We start from the raw sequence: 16607 nt of genomic DNA, 5'->3' as shown, positions 1-16607 counted from the left end.
ATTTCTTTTAACAATGTGGTGTCTTCTGAGTTGTTTACTTATTTTTTCTTTTTTTTTCTACTTTCTTTATGATCAAGTTGCAATGCAAGTCTTAGCAATGCATTGTCTTTTGACCTCTTCACTTTCTTTTTTCCCTTTTCTTGGATGTTTTTACAAGGTCATATAGAACGAAAATTCATTGTTTACAATATTAAACCATAGTTTATTGTTTTAAGTGCCTTCTATGCTTTATGGATTTTAAACAAATAGAATCATGCCTCAAATTATTTACTAATCATAGTCGAACAATGTACATAACTAATCAACGTGTATTTTATATTGTATTCTAGAATTTCGCGAATGTTTTATTGAATCGTTTTGTATTACTAAATTTCCCTCTAACGAGTCCGAATATTTTAATACTCATACATTAATGAAGACACAGTTATTGTATCACTTTTCGTTTCTTTTTATTAGTGTTCATCGATACCCAGTAATAAATATTCAAAGATCAATAAACAAATACGAACGGTTGCCAGATGCGTACGTTCGTGAAATAGATGGGTGGATAACTCATCGAAAGGAATTCATTATTCAACAGTCATTGTATGAGTGGATACAACCTCAATACGTGAAGTGAGGTAATACTTCAGCTTGTACCTCAATAACGATACCAACTAGCTCAGTAGTGGATTTCCTTTTTTTTATTCAAATGATATACTCAAGGACACCTGTAATCGCAAGACCTTTTCACAGGTTTTAATCTTTTAAATAGGGAGGATCACCTTTGAGAATGAATATAGAATTTGTTACCTCCGGCAGGGTAACAAAAGAATGACCACTTCACTTTACAGAGGCTTTAATAGAAAAACGATACGCTTGAAAGCACAAGCCTTTACTGTTTTTGCTACTTATTGGGGAACGGCGCAAGAATGCTATGCCCACACCATTCTGGACACAACACTTTACCTACTCAAAGTCTATTAATAGACTCCCTAATAACTACATTATATAAAAAAAGAGATGAATTATTTTCTTCTATATAATAATCCTGAAAAATTCTTATATAAAGTCACACAAAATGACTTGCTGCTCCACGACCAAAATATTATAATATTATAATTATTAAAACATTTATTAAAAAATCGTTAACTATTAGATCCGACAAATCTTCTAAATGAAATATTCTAACAATTGCAGCTGAAAGATGTCCATTGAGCTTTTAAATACAGTGCTGTATCTTATGATCTTAAATGATAGTATCAATAGCATTAATTTCATTTTCTTTATGTAAGGTACAGGAAAAGTAATATTCAGTTTGATGAAGATGTCTATGTTTAACACAGATTTTGATGATTTTCAAATATATTGTTGGGGACATGATCTTGAACAACTTTTTCCTTTATATGTTGTCAACGGAAGGTTTTAGCTTTCGAGATAATCATGAAAACCTTTTTACATTTCCATTCAAGTGACTGGTTTCCTTCATCTCGCAATTATTGATACCTTAAAAGGAATATTCGAAATGATTTTGAAAAGAAATAATTTCACTTTCACTCAATATTGTAACGAATCTCTGAAGAAACCGAAAATAATTTACTGTTACAATTTTCATAGGGATTACGTATCAATCGTATTAAATCCTCGATAGTTCTAGTGTTAAGAACTTGCACGAACCTTTTCCAGTACTTAATATTTCGATTGCAAGGAAATTCTAATAGTATTCCTTCAATTAGTTACTTTATAATTGACACGAAGTCAGTAATATTTATTGTTTTGTTAATATTCTTTTCAAATATGTATTGTCAACTCATTCAGCTTATTTTCTTAATAATATATAAAAATAAAATTTTAATAGATTATTGTAATATATCAACACGTGTAATATTAATTGAAAACTAGATATTACCGTACATTAATAATAATCTCGTGTTTGACGTTAATCGAATATTTTCTATAAAGCATGCTACAACAACAAAAAATACAAGGAATAGTGATAAGTTTAACTGCTTAACACATTCGCTACCAACACTTATTTCAATGAAGGTCTCCTCAATTATATTTTCTTCAATCCAATAAATCTTCTGAACCAAATATTAGAAAAATGAAATTGAAACGAGTCATTGAGTGCCTAAATATAATGTCGTAGTTTAATCCTACAGATATTGTTATTAGAAACTATAAACTACGACACTATATTTAGGAACTCAATGACTCATTTCAGTTTTATTCCTCTAATATTTCAAAATTAATCCTATAGATATTGTTATTAGAAATTGTAATTTTATTTTCATTATCTGAAATATAGGATTACGGCCGTCACAAATATGCGACGCTACCAACGAACGTATTAAAAAATTTAGAACAAAATACCGCTGAAATCGATCCTAAACGATTTACTTTCGACGTTGCAAAAGATTTGCTATGCCTATCGTACGATAGGCTAACCAGGAAACGTTTCTTGAAAACTGAACTGCGGTGAAAGCAAAAACAACAATGGCGCGCGCGGCGATGAAAAACGCAATGGAAATCCGGAACGAAGTTTAAAACTTGTTAGTTGACCAGTTAATTCGCGTCGGAGGAAATTAGCCATGGCCGCGTGGACATTGTGAAAATCGCGGAAATCCACACGCATCGTACATCGTTGATGCACACCAGATAATAAAGTCCGGTGCATGTTCGCGCACAACCACATTCTGGAACGATGCCGATAACGTCGGGGATATTGCGCGCTTTTTGTTAGTCCACCGTTCGCTCGGGCTGGTAATCAGTTTAATTGTAATTGGAAATCGGCCAAATGAACTGTAATCCGAGATCGAATGGCCCCCGTCATAATTTAAGCGACACCAGTTTGGTCAAATAATACAGCGTAGATCAAAAATGACGCCGCTGACAGCGCGAAATGACTACCCAGATAACTTAAAACTCCCTCGTCCGACCGTGGCCTCCATTTTCGCATCGTTCCGAGTTTCATGCATGTTACGCAAGGTGTGAATAAAATAGCTGATCGAACTTTGGTATCGTATTCCGCTATGCTAAACCCGTTGTCCTGTAACATTAGGGTCGTGACGAGAATTTTGAATTCAATTTGAAAATTAAGTCTAAATGCTGTTTGGCTGTTTAAATATCAATTAAATGGTACTTTTCTACTGTCAATTGTTAATCTTTAGAGGAAACGTAAGATAACTATCAAATTCTTTTCTTTTTCTAATCAATTATTAAAGATGTAGGTTGATTATGCTCAGTTGATAAAGGGATCATCGGATAAAGGATTAAATAAGAAAGGTTGAACTTAAGTTTGAGGATTCTAATATCGTTTAATCGTAGAAACTAATTCCTCGATCAATCTAAGTCAGCCAGACTATATACTTTATCTAATGTTTCTTATATCTGATATTATTAGAAAGAAATAGCCGACAAGCTAGTTATATTAACATTTCAGTTGCAGAGATGACAAATTGAATATTTCGCGAAAGCTTCCCGTCTATTTTTCCGTGGTCACCGAATACGCCGTAATAATTGAATATCGAAAACAACATGGCGCTGGATATCGACCAGCGAATATAGCCTTTATTGTTGTCGGTTGTCTAGGATATTGAACAATAACGGCAATCTATCGGATCGAATATCCAACAAACCTGCTTCATTGAACAACGGAGTGTCCAGGGCAAAGGTTGACCCGAGAGGAGTGGATGATGGTTGACGATCAAAAGCTGCGCGTGCAGGATCGCCCTAGATAACGACATTAATTGAATCGCTATCGGTCGTGCCGTGGTCTCGCGTTATTCTATTACCGAAGCAGCTATTGTCTTCCGTGCTTTATAGTGCCCCCTACCTCCCACTCATTACTACGCGTGCCTTTCGTCTGTGACACTTTACAACGACCTGTCATTGCTATTTTCATGGTACATCTTCCTATAGTTGCCATCAAGTCGGTTCAACATGTGGTAAAATTCTGGGTCAACTTATAAATCATGTGGTTTCTTTTAGAAATGAAGATAAAGGAGACTTTTCTTCATGTAAAATATATCCTTCATTATTTACAATCCTCTTCCACCTTTCTGATAGACTTTTAATGCTTCTTCTGTAAAATTCACCGCGAAATACACAGTGCTTGCCATTGGAAGTACCCCCTTATATACGGGGTGACCCAATATTACCAAACATCCAAGAAGATGAAACTTTAACCAATAATTAAAGTTCAGAATTAAATTAATCTTATCGTCCCAAATCGTACAATTTCTATAATTGAATTACCCTTAATACCTAATTCTAATGCTATCATTTGCAATTAACACTTCTCAAACCGTGAATACTCATTTCACATATCTAAAATTACCAAACCATTGATGAAGATCCCCAAATTCCAAAATAAATAACCATCTGTTGCTCTAGGAACAATACAATAAAGTGCACAATAGTCGTCAATGAATCCAGTGTCAAGTTCAAAGTTCCCTGTAAAACTGTATGCAAACCAACCATCCTGGACTTAGTCCAAGTGAGAAACCACAAAGAGTAAATGTACTCACCCCGCCAATGGGGTTCATAATCTTTCAATGAAAAGGTAACCGTGCGATATCGAATAGTGACATTTCATGGGAAAAGCGATTGCGGCCTACTAAGAGGATTGTGGATCACCGTCTACTCTTGACAACAATAACCGCAACTCGTCATCCACTCAGTCCGCCTTCGCTGTTATAAACGTGCTAGTAATAGGGACACTCCATGAAGTACGTACACGCGAAAACCACTTAGATTATCCTGCACACCCACCTTCTTCCCATTACAGATGCTCATTATGGAAATTAGATTGTGTAAACGGTATAACATGTACATTTTTAGTGTTCCTAGGAAAACAAATCTATTCTTTTCTTAGATACATTTGCGTTTAAATTTATTTTTAGATTTGTTTTTAAATCTATTTCTAGATTTGTGTTTTTAATCTATTTTTTTTAATAGATCTGTTCGTAAATCTATTTTTAGATTTGTTCTTTTTTCAATCTATTTTTTTCATAGATTTGTTTTTAAATTTATTTTTAGATTTTTTTTAAATCTATTTTTTTTTATAGATTTGTTCTTAAGTCTATTTTTAGATTTGTTTTTAAATCTATTTTTAGATTTTTTTAAATCTATTATTTTTAATAGATTTGTTCTTAAGTCTATTTTTAGATTTGTTTTTAAATCTATTTTTAGATTTGTTTTCTTAAATCTATTTTTAGTAAACGCTTCAAATGAACATTGTTAACTATTCTGAGTGATGGTTTCACCTCCAAACGGCTTGTAAATGTTTTTAGAAGACGAGATTACTACGTTCCATCAACATGTTGAATGCTTGAATTTTTACTTCGCCCTCATTTCTCGTATTACGCAGAACGCATTTTGTGCGATCGATGGTTGGAATGTAGAATTAGCAAGAAGTTATGACTTTGAACTCTCCAATGATACTTCTGATATGAATTTTTCATATTTAAAGCATTACCAAAGTGTTATCAATAATGGAGAAGAAAAAAGAGAAGACAATTCGAAATGTGTAGAACGAACACGAAAAATTGTTAGCTTACACACCCAGTATTGTAAATATTTTACGATTCATTTTCATATTTATCGAGCTTTTGTTTATATTGTTCTCTCCGATCAACGTGCTTTTCATAAAACTAAAAATATACTTGTATAATAATGGTGTTTTTAAAAGTCCATGTTTGAAACCTGAAGCCGAATACTCGAATGCTGCGTCATCGATAGCTTGAAACGTAATCTCTAAAATTGTATGGTTACTAAGTGTCGAATAACATGGTTTTCAATAATACAGGACCAGTGAATTGCATTATTCAAGAATTGTGTGTAATTCAAGGTACAACGGAAGAGGGAATATTTATTTTCGACGAAAAAAATAAACAAACGAAAAATATGGTATAAAATTCAACGGGGCTTCGTTCCCAGCGAAATTGATTTCGGCAATTCATCAAACACAGCGTGCTGTTGAATAACATTCGGCTCTCGTGTCCTTTCCTTATCGATCGTTTTCGTTTGTTAAACAATACAACAAATTCTTGTGCATTACGCGAAATCAATCAACGGGATGACAATGATCAAGTTCATTACCGACTCTAAAGTTATTAGACGAATTTATTCAATAAATTCCTTTTTAAAGCAAAACTTCAAGGGTTAATAATTATTTAATTAACCCTCTACACTCGAAAGTTTTTTACTATATAAACGTATTCAACATTTTCCAATGAAACATAGGTGATAGTCTTTGGAAATAAATAATGAGAAAACACACCTAAATTAACAAGTTATATTATTTCAACGTTTCACATATTCATTATACAAAATTTAATATTGTACATAAAATTTTATAATTTTGTTATATCAAATCAAGTGGTGAATAAAAGTCACCTTTCGAGTGCAAAGGGTTAATATTTTCTTTTGCTTGACAAAAAACGCTTTAAATCCTCGTGGCAGTGAACGTGTTAAATACAGAAAGTAAATTCACAGACAAATCGGATTCTCTGCATTAATATTATTCCTACTGACACTTTATGTATATCTGTTCCTACCGCGACCGGTCAAATGACCGATCTGTAGCACAACTTATAGCTTTTAATATAGAATGAAGATAATAGCCAATTTGACAGTATAAAAATATAATTTTTTTTATTCAGAAGTATACAATGTACATTTTATTCGTTTTCACCGTATTTTTTACAAATAAGCTTCTCGATTGTACATTTTCCTCATACGTACTTTTTACATTTTAGACAAATTTTGTTAGTCTTATTGTCTTTGCAATATCTTATCTGGCACGACTTCCGTTCACGTGAACCCGTACTTGCATTTGTGACGGGTATTGGTTGATCTTCTTTGCCTAGCTATAGCACTTTTTGATATTCCATGGCAAGTTCTTCTGCCAATTGAGATAAAAATTCTTGTCTCGAAATTTCCTCACTCGTGGTTTCTCTATATAAAACCCAAGCATTTATCCCAGCTAAGTCTAGGATATTGAAAAATACCTGTAAAGACCATCTTTGACATTTAGATTTTACCAATTTTACGGAGGCCGATAGGCTTCACTTTTCGGCAAAAATCATACCACAACTGCATTACCTTTCGTTTGTAACGACATTATAGTTTCGGAATTGAGTCTTTGAGAGAATACTATTACAAAAAGATATAAATCGTTCTACCGGTCAAATGGCAGGTCGTGGTAGGTAAGACGGACTACAAATTTTTCTCAGAAAATAAACAATAAAAAACGGAGTGAATATTGAAAAATGTTTTATACGTACATTTGAGGAAAAGTCGCGAAGTTTAAAAACTATTCAATTACGTTGTATATAGGAAACTGTAATCGAAATTTTAAAAACGATCATTTGACCGGTCGTGGTAGGAATAGTGTTAAACAGTAACATAGATGTCCTATTTGGCTCGTTTCCGTTCTGCGTCAACGTTACCAATGTTAAAGGGAATTAATCCCTTGAGAAATCAGTCCAGCGATACCACGTATTTACGTCACGGAAGCGTCAGATACTTATTCATGTATGTAAGTGTGACCAATGAGAAACGGAACGCGGATTCGATATACAATATCAGATAGCTGTGTATGAACGGTCTCCCTTACCTCTTTGTCGAGGACAGAGCGTAAAGGGTATCAACGGATTGTGCCGACGCACGCGCGAAACTCGGTCCGTTCGCAACCTATCGAAGGACAAACCGGTAAATAATTCCCTTTGGCGTTTAATGAAGGGTTCGCCGATCTCGAACCATAGACAAAGATTCAAATATTCGTCTGCATTTCGCGAATTATTAGAAGTCCGCTGACAGCGTTATTGTATTCTCAGAATCAAAGGGTCGTGTGCATAAGAACAGTAAAGGTTTATAAATATTAACCCTTTGCGCTCGTATGTCGCGCGTGACTCGACATCAGTTTTATTCGCAGGTGTGCTTCTTTATCAAGATATTTTTAAAATAGGTTATATTGTTATGTTATTTTCAATATTATTAGAAGAATCGTTTACACTGCTCTTTACAAATTATCTATATTTCAAAATGCATTTCAAATAGAAAATAATAAATAATATAATATGTAATAATACATATCAAGGAAAGAATGTAAAAGATATTCAGTGCAAAGGGTTAATCCCTTGAAACCTGAGGCAGATTTTAATGTACACTGTTTTACTAGTTTAAATATATAATAAAATATTGAAATAGTAACACACAACTGCGTTTGCGCCCATGCTTTGAGCCTATTTTCATCAGAAAACTACTAAACCATATTTTATTGAAGATAAATGTCATTACTTCGAATTATCTGTTTGCTATTTACTGTTCCAAATGTGACAATTTGATCTCGCCGAAACGTCGATATTCGTCCGCAAAGGGTTAATAATACTTTCATCCTTTACATAGTGTGTTAAAAATTATACGAAATAATGTGGCGTTAATGAAGGTAATATTCTTTTTATTATTATTTTTCACTTTATAGTGATAATAAGATAAGACATCATTGAAATTGCCTTGAGCATCCAAATAGATTTAACTCGAGGAATCTAACTGTTGTAAACGTCAGTAATTTAGATTCAATTCGAAAGGTTGTCGAATATTTCACCAGCAGATGGGCTCATACCAGAGAGAGTATATGTTCAAGGTACTTGTTCCGTCTTCGATCTATGGTTAAGACTATTACGCTGGCAATAGTGGAGACCTCTCATCGCACGGTAGAAGTCTCTGCTGTGGTTATCAAAGCTCTCGTGGTGCTCCGCTTAGACACCAAAGGTCTTGAAAAGCTTCGATTCCCCTAGCGAGGTGGCTATGAAGTTTCCCTCTCTATATCGCGTCTAATAAGAGCGTAATAATTGGACATCCTATCTTCGGGTCCGAACCGAAAGAAGTGTATAATATAAAAATGAAAGATATAATTTAAGTATCAGTAATCAATAAAAAAATGAATAAATGTATTGAATATTCGAGAACAATGCAAATATGTACCTGAATAACTTTTATTTAATTTATAAGTTTATATAGTAATACTTCTGCGAAGATTAATGTATCGAATTACTTGATTTTAATTATTGTGAAAGAAAATTCATTTAAATAAATGAAGTTGATTGCCAGAAGGGTCAGTTTATTATTATTTAGAGATTCGACCAGTGAATTACGAGTAATCGTTTGGTATTAAGTAAATCAATTATTATCACAATTATAAAATTAACCGAAGCATAGGAACAAAAGTTCTTTTGGCAATTCAGCGTTTTGAACGATATTTTTTTTAAATTTCGAAATTATTGGAATTGAAGCGGGCTTGAAGTTCCCGTTCGTCAAAGTGAAAGACCTTGCGGAGTTGAATTACCACTATCTGATTCATTAAAAGATAGATGCCTAACGTAACGGAAATTCTGTAAAGCCGAAACCGGTGCATCAAAGAGTTAATCAAAATCAAGCTGTCCCATGTCCAGAGTGGTTCAATTGATTTCCGTATTTAACGGAGCACACGTTTCTCACTGTCCGCGAAACGAACGATTTGCTACAGAATATTCCAACAAGCGATGTTATGTAATGTTATCTAAACATCTTAACAGTCTATTTAATTAGACTAATTCTAGCACTAATCAGAACAACATAATTCAATCTAATTACGAGTTTAAGTACTAACAAATATAATAATTAATTTAAAAGCCAAAACAAACATAGCAATTAACCCTATTATCACATTGAAACTTTTATTTTAATCATCAATCCTAACATATGATCAATGTTGCGTCCCAAGACCGACGGAAATTCGAAGGCCTTCGACGACCATCGCCAACGAGATTTATGGCACGGACGTGCGCAAATGGTTATTTTTGAGATTAAGGACTTTAGCTTACAATTAGCATGTTTTTAGTGTTAGAATATGTCCTGGCGGGAGAAAGCGAATTATTACTCAGGATCGATGAAGATTCGAGGTTCGCTTCTTTCGCCTCTCAATAACCGTGGCCGTATCGTAAACCGGGAAGTTCTGAAGGGTAGTTCGACATGTGTTTGTAACGGTAAAGATACCAAACAGTCAACCACCTGGAGAAATTTCCGCAGCGTTGCCAAGGTTGGCACCCCCACAATCTCCGCAACACCCCTCCCCAAGGGAGCGCGCTGAAGGCGCAAAGAGGTGTGTCGGAACTCTTAGGCAGGCTCGCTGATTGGTAATGTTAGAAATTAGACAAAACCATTCAGCGATCAACAACAAAAACCGAGACTTCGTGATCGACACAGCCGGTCGCGACAATCAGTTAAAAAACACACTTCAAGCAGTTCTCAAACACACTACAAGCACCAGCTCCGATAGCATTTGAAATACATAATTTTTCACCCGAACAACTGTGAGTGCCAGTTCATTCACCCAACCGAACCCGAGTGGAATCAATTAAGTTCGATCCAGCCAGCGTCTGATTCACCGTCGGGATCCGCGTAAACGGAATTTACAACCCAAGTGCTAGGACACTGCAATCAATAGATTACAAATTTCACGCACTCATTACAAAAATACAAAGTCTCACAAAACACACTCAACACGGTAACCTATACAACCTATCCAAAATACAACCTTCCCCACAATGTTCACTAAAAAAAAAATCAATTCCTATAATTCAATTTTTCTGTTCCTCTAGTTCTTAGAATTGTACTTAAACTTAACCATGTGCACTGGTATGTCATCCAGGAGATGACGTTACAAACTTGTTATACTTTATTCATATTACTCTAAAAAGTACCATGCTCCTAAACATTATAAAAGTTCAATCTTATAACAATAAATATAGTAAATATAAAACGTTGAATTCTACCTCTGCAAATGACTTTCACTCCCCTAGAAACAAATACAAGCTCACACCCAACAACATTAGAAACAAATCGAGAGCAAAATGTTGAAACCTTAACCTCCCTAGAATCCTCAATCAACTATTCGAAGAACATTTCACCGAGACATTCCAATTCGAACAACAATAAACGGTAATTCCGTCGCGATAACCGACGTAAGAGTGCGATCCGTCCAGACGTGTTCCATCTCGAGAAATCCCCCGCGGAATTCCCGGGTTCCGTTAATCTGCACGCGTTATTACTGAATCTCCATTACCCGGCTCTCCGGGATTCCCATCGAAATAGTACGCCGCGGGATCGTCCGCGCCATCATTCAAGATTCGGTCTTCGCCGGAGGGAATTCCGGCTCGAGGAGAAAAAGAAAGGGAGGAAAAGGAGCTGTAGAAAGTTCTCCCCGTCCTCCTCTCATTTCGTATTCTTATTTCAAGGTGTCCTTCTCTTTTCCCAGCATATTTTCCCTCGATCCCGTTCTCTTCTCGCCGGCAGCAGCCGCGTCCTCCTTGATCCGTGTCACCTCGCTCGCCAGCCATCCACTCCTGTCTATATGTTTACACGGGTCCGAGTCTCTTTTCATCTTAGCAGCTGCCGGGTGTCCCCCTCTCTATTTTCCCTTTGCGATTGTCGGGGCCGCGGTAGCAAGACGAGATAAAGAAGCCAGGACTCGCGCGAAAGAAAATGACGACGCCGGGTATAATGGGAAGTTCCCGACGCCCTCGAGGGTGTGTACGCGCGGCTTACACAGAGGGTTTGCCAAGCCGGATCATCTTCAGGTGGATAGACGATGGAGATAGACGCTCCGACCAGCGTCCGCGACGCTCGCTGGTTAAAGAAACCGCGTAAGAACGGAAACAAACTTTGATAAACATCGTAACAACGTTTCACTGGGTCCGCTGATATTCGTTTACACTTTATTTACGGAATAGATATTAAACCTTTGCGCTCGTGTGTCGTGATGGAGGTGACAATAGATATTCTTTGTACTTTGTTCGTGGTAGTTTAACACGTTGAATGCCGCACGATTTCATAGAGAAAAATACCCAAATCGAAAAAATATGATATTAAATCATTCGATTGGTTTGCATTATTATTATTGCATGTTCATCTAGCTGAATGCCGCCGCATTAGGCAGCATTATTTATAATATAGAAATCTTTTCAAATAATCATAGTTTAACTGAGTGAACTATAGTAATCCGATTCGGTTGGGGGTCACCGGTGACCCCCACGGCATTCAACGTGTTAACCCCTTGCCCTATGATTTATTTCTCAACTGTACTTGTCGAAACAACTTTATCGTTCAACATTTAGTACGAAAAGACAAGAACTTTCTACTCATTCTGTGTCTACGTTTACTACAACTGTTAAAGATTGATAACAGACGAATAATATTTAATTTTGTTAAAAATAAATAAATCACATTTACATTTGTCGAGTTCAATTGAAAACTTTTATCACGAGTCTGACGCGTTATTGTAAGGCTAACAGTACTTCTAACGGAGGTGTCACCTTTTGAAATTTTAGCTTATAATTGTTCTTTGAGTTTCATCGGTTTTACTCGATCGAATTTTGGATATTTCATACATTTAATTTCAGAATCGTTATTGGAAAAGTCGAAAAGTGGGTTCAGAATGTACGATTAAACTTGGAATAATTTTAAGTTAAAGTTTCAAAGTGTCTTTTGATATCGGTAAAAATAATGTTAGAAAGTACCATACTTCGAAGGATTATGAAAATTGAATCTTATTACATCGAACAACATTGAAGATAAATCGAGTGCAAAGAGTTAACGGCCGGCAGTTTTACACAAGCTATCCCATGTCATCAGTTGTTACTCCGTCATCAAATATAAATGTGAGATTGTCTGAATCAACTTCGATATACTTTGTTTGTGCATGATGAATTGAAATGAAACTTTGGACATATGTTTTGTATTATATCGAATATTTTGCTCTCGGAATATCCTGCTCCATCATAAAGCAAGGGGTTAACACATTGCACTCAAATGTTTCAAAAATTATAAAAACCTATGCAAGTTTTACATTTTTCATTGCGAATAGATTTGACAATTTGATTTATATTGAATTTTATAAACATTATTTGGTAAATGTTTGGGTCGATTTGGATTGATTCAATTACGTGATTATGATTCCCAATTTTTAAACATTTGATTCTCTAAATCTAAACAGACGAACATCGATCGTTCTGAGAACAATAGAATAAACTGTACAATAAATACCCGTAAATCTAGTGTTAAAATAATAATTGTATTTAGGGAAGCTTCTTCGTTATCACGTACGTGTACGATCCACGAAAGTGAGTGAATCGCGGGGGAAGGCGAGACTAGAACGCATAATACAAACAACAATGCGCAATCAAACAGTTGGTGGCTGACATTCCCATTATCAGCTATTGTCGAACACATCTAACAGTGTTTTGGAATTGCTGCGTCGTTTCAATGGTAATTGGTAATCGTTAAATCCTGTTAACAAACGTTTTCCTTACGTGTGATTTTCCATTTTACCAAAATAGTTGGTATAAATTATTTAAATAAATCGTCGCTGTGATTTTGGAAAGATTTCAATTCATTAATGTTTGAATTACATCTATAAACTAATGGACAATGGACTAATGGACAATGTAATTTACATGCAAAACTGAGCGAGAAATGTGCAATTTTATTATACTAATTGTAAAATTTACTCTCTAAAATAATAAATTAAAAAACACTTATTATTTGATAACAGAATCAGTGGAGAAATGAAATAATGGCCAGACATGCTAACCAACGTAATTTAAATAGAGTCTAAAAAAATAAACATTGAATCAGCATTCTCTGAAAATTCTTCTTCAATCAAAGATTAAACTACGCGACTAACTATATTTTTCGAATGTTACCAAGTTTAAGTCTGTAAAATTCATTTTTATATAATTTAATCAAACCCTTCTGTCTTCCACTTTAATGGAATTAATGACTTCAGAAAATGTACAGCTCATTTAAAATTTCTCATATGTAATTGCTAATCCCCCGAGTCAGAGTTCAAAGGTTGTCCAACGTATCGTCTGACAAAAGTGTTACGAAACTACTTACAATAGAAATAAAGTCGGTACCAAATATTCGATGTTTACGTTCATTTAAAAATGAAGGTTCCTTTTCAACCAGCACACATTTTGATAAAACTTATGCAAGACAAAGTTCTCAAGAAAATATTTGACACGCATTTTTTCTTTTCAATAAATATCCACTTTGAACGTGTAAAAACACCCCTTAAAGTTGAGAGTTGAAAGTATATTTCTGACAATATCTTTAAAATTGAGGGACGTAGAAAAGAAATCTAAATTGTTCATTTCGAAGCAAACAATTTAAAAAAATTCTTTTCTACACCCCTCAATTTCAGAGATATTGTAAAAAGTACACGCTAAACAACAAAAGTACAACCTTAACACTAGAACCACCCAGCATTTAATATGATTAGTATGTAATCCCTATAAAAATTGTAACAACAGATTATTTTCAGTTTCTTTAGATATTCGTTATAGCATTCAAGGGAAACTATTTATTTTGAAGATAATTTCGAATATTCAATGCTTTTAAGGTACCAATAATTATTGTCAGTTTCTTTAGACATTCGTTATAGTATTCAAGGGAAACTATTTATTTTCGAGATAATTTCGAAACGAGGGAACCGAAACTAGTCATTTCTACTGGTATGGTAGTTCTAGTGTCAAGAGTTGTTTTCACCTGTTCAAAGTAGATGTTGGCCGATAAGAGGAAATACCTGTGAAATACATTCTTGCGAACTATGTCTCGCATAAGTTTCATCAAAATCGGCGTGTGCTGGCTGAAAAGGTTCCCTCGTAAGATGCAAGTGCGGCGAAGCGTGCGAAATGAAAATCGCGGGACCTGCGAAACATTAGGCCGAAAGTCCGGCAAAGTCCAATTAAAAGTTCGTATAGTACGTGTGTCGTTCGCCACGTGCGCTGATGATTCCGCAGCATGCTGGATACTACGTTGCTCGTCTACAACCGTAACGACTGTTGCACTCCTATCAAAGTTAGCTGCGGGAAGCTATGCGATTGCAGCGCGCATAGTATTTCCTACTTTAGTTTCATAGTTAATTTATTGCATGCAAGTTTAAACGACGCAATCCTAGAAGAGAGTTTCATTATTGCGGAACGACATCTCTGCCGCGTCCCAGTCTTACCGGGACAATACTTGTTAGAAATATACTCGTGACGCAGTGTCAGATGTGTCATTTCAATGTGAAATTTGTACGGTAACGCAGTACATCATTTATAATTATCGTGATTACAGGGCGATATTTCTCTGATTTTGTTGAATCTGCAGTACTTTGTCACTAGGTTCTTTGATATTATTTATCTTTGGGTGGGAAGAATCTAAATAATGATTAGATTTCGAACTAGAACCATTGGAGACTCAGAATTTTGTATAAGTATTCATTTCAAGAGCATACAGAAAGGTTCGTATACAATTTCGATGCATATCAACAAAGGTATCAAATACTAACGGTAAATTTTATTTCACATGGCTACCTCGATATCTCATTAACATCCAATACTATAAGTAATCACCAATTAAAACACAATAATATTTTCATAATTCTTTTCGAAATCTCCCGAGAAAACCCGAATTAATATCAATGCAAAAATAAAAAAAGAACTCAAAGAATTTCCCATACGTACTCGTATATTTCAAAGACGAGTAACAAGATCCAAATAACAATTTTGATGCACATTAACAGAGGTATTAACACTATTTCTACCGAAGGCGACACCTCCAAAACTTTAACTTCAAATTATCTTCTTAGTTTAATCATATATTTTGAACTGACTTTCCGAATTTTCCAATAACGATTAGAAAATGATCTACACCTAACTCTCGATTTACGCAGACTTTTCTCACGCGATAAATTGGAACACTATTTACGCGGTAGTTTTTATGCGCGATTTCAATTTACGCGATCTGAATTTAGTAAAAGCGAATAAAATATACTTCTGTTTTCTAAAATGTCATTATTATTATCATTATTTCTTTTCTTAAGATATGTGAAATAAATACGTACTTCTAGAACTTATACCAGCTTTTCTCTTCAGCATTTTGTTTTCTCTTGTACCGACAGGCTCTATTTACGTGATTTCCGTTCGCGTAAAACGAACCCACGTGAAACGGATTTTCTACCGAGGAAAAATTATTACACTGAGAAAACAATTATAAGTTATTAGTTATAACAAAACAATTATTACATTTCAAAAGGTGTCTGTTGGCACCTCAGGCAGAAATAGTGTTAAACACAAATTGCAATACATCATTCTACAGATCTATCTCGTCTTATTAACAAATGAACCTTCTAATCCATAACTCAGGAAAAACCAGACCAGACAATAGATCTCCAACCGAAAAACTCGTTGACATTCCTGTATACGTAGAACGCAACAGCGTTCGAGTGCATAGAATTAAGGTAGTGTGCGATAAAACGAGTATCATGATGGATTGGAGTCTCCGTCCGCTGTTGTTGTTTATTCAAAGAGCTGGCCATGATTGTCCAACAAACCGAGATACCAAGTTTCTGTCTTTTTTCGGTGGACGCACCGCCGGACACCGGCGCGATGCGCCTCGCTACATGCACGCTGTCCGCGGCTACCAAACGGTTTAACAGATTCATGGCCGCATTTGCAATGCATCGAAAAACGATGGCATTCAATTCGAACGGCGTATTTGGTACGGTCAGATATTGAATTCCGCGCGTTCAGCCTGGC

This window comes from Nomia melanderi, chromosome 1, assembly GCF_051020985.1.
Source record: "Nomia melanderi isolate GNS246 chromosome 1, iyNomMela1, whole genome shotgun sequence".
NCBI classification, from domain to species: Eukaryota; Metazoa; Arthropoda; class Insecta; order Hymenoptera; family Halictidae; genus Nomia; species Nomia melanderi.
Note: the sequence above shows the minus strand (reverse complement) of the source record.